Source organism: Schistocerca cancellata, chromosome 6 (assembly GCF_023864275.1).
Source record: "Schistocerca cancellata isolate TAMUIC-IGC-003103 chromosome 6, iqSchCanc2.1, whole genome shotgun sequence".
Classification (NCBI taxonomy): domain Eukaryota; kingdom Metazoa; phylum Arthropoda; class Insecta; order Orthoptera; family Acrididae; genus Schistocerca; species Schistocerca cancellata.
In genome coordinates, this window is record NC_064631.1 from 438,422,271 (window position 1) to 438,424,259 (window position 1,989).

Sequence of the window (1,989 nt, forward strand, 5' to 3'; positions counted from 1 at the left end):
TGAACCAAAATCTTGAGAGCATGTGTCTTTGACTGACGATCTCGAATGTGGGCATTTGGAATATTGGGATAAAATTGGCAAGGTTTCTACCAAAAATGCAACAAACTGCTCCAAAATTGTAACAACCTGGCCCAAAACTGTGGCAGCGGAAGATGGTTATGCGAAATTGCCTCGGTAGACATGATGTCAGTTTTTGGGTCATAAATTTGGTTTACATAAACATAATTTAAGAGAACAACTGAATGGTTTGTTTCTGTAAGGCTAAAAGCATCTTTGAGCCATTTTGTTTAGATAATGGCCACATCAAGTGAGCAGTTTGTTCATATTGTCGCGGAGGAAGCTGAGTAGCACCGTGGTGTAGTGGTTGTGATACTAAAGTGTTGGATGAAGGGTGGTGAGTTCAAAACTCACCTGGACTGTACAGTCTTAATTTCTATATTCGGTTCGAGTACATTCTATAAGTATCAACAAATGTTAAGAATCATTGTACCAGAATGTTCTGTAGCTGTATATATACTGTATGCGTTCTGGGCAGAGGCAGTTCCCTCCGTGCTCTTGTATGTGCAAATGCCGAATAAACCTAATTACACGTTCTTCTACGTGACAATATTATGATCAGTGTCCTGATCAACAGGATAATGCCCATTTGAGTTTCACAGACTTTACAATTCACCCAACTGGTCAAGAACATTGGGGATGGGCAAAGGGATTAGGTGTGGTTGGTGGGAGGAGGGGATGACTCTGAATGTGATATGTACTCTTTACATATGGAAATCTGCAAACAATTTAGAGTGGGCCATTTTGAATTTGTCCCCCCTACCGGCTCATAAATTTGACTCTATTTTCTAATCACTGCAATAACCTATGAAATTTCATTTCGTTTCCTCCTCCTCTCCTCGGTGTTTCAACTTTTTCGTCAGGCAGTGTAAATCCATAAATAAAATAAGTAGAGGAAATTTCTCTCTCTGAAATTTAAGATAAACTGGGGTTTTCAAGCCACAGAGAGCTAGCAAAGAAGTGTTTGCATAGTAGAATTAGAGGGGATGGTGTTAGATTATATCAGAAGTCTTTCATCAATTAATTCACGCTATAGAAGATGGTGGGGCATCAGTTATGTTCCTTTCATAAACAATGTATGAAAGTAATGGAGCTATATGATTCTAAAACCAGAGCTCAGTGCAGGCAGTGAGACAGGTGGTCGTCACCAACAGCAATTATGAACCTAGGCTATAGCTACAACGTATAAGATGTTAACTAATTTTTTATCGCAAAGTACTTTGTGTAGAATCCTCTACTCTTGCAATCATTTTGGCCCTAGAGGTGGCAAAATTGGAACGTCGCATCTCTTCTCCCTTCCCTCAGTTCCAAATGTGTTCTGGAAAATGAGAAAAACTTTGGTACAGTACCTGTTCTATGCAGGGTGGCACTGGATAATGTCTGTGTAATTTCATTACAATAGCATGACAATTTCAAGAATATTCTGTGCATCTAATTCATTTGTGAAGTCGGTTGCTGCAATATTAAGATTTGCTTTGAAATATTGTTATTACGTTGAATACAGTGGATCCGTTTGCAAATGGGCTCAGACAGTACCTTGTCATTTCTCGACCCATCTTATCAACTTCTCAGCTTCTTGTTACTCAGTTATTGGTGAGATATCAAACAGAAAAGAATAGATAATGATGGCGCCAGCAATCGTCCAGAGCGCTGCTTTCATTTCATCTACATTTGTGACTCGGTCTAATGTGACTTAGCATTAGTTCATATGTAATACCATGTCCTGTCTCGTGTAACAAGTTAGAAAGGAAACGCTTTTCCAAGAGATAAGGCTGCATGCCAAATAGGAACAGTAGTACTGGCACGTCCATCGAAACCTTACTCTCAAGGCCGCCCACACTTACCTACTGAGCGCTGACTGTCCTCTACGAAGAACAAACACAGCAATAAAGTAAAGGAGTTGGATGTTTTTCAGATTTTGTTTATTAGAAC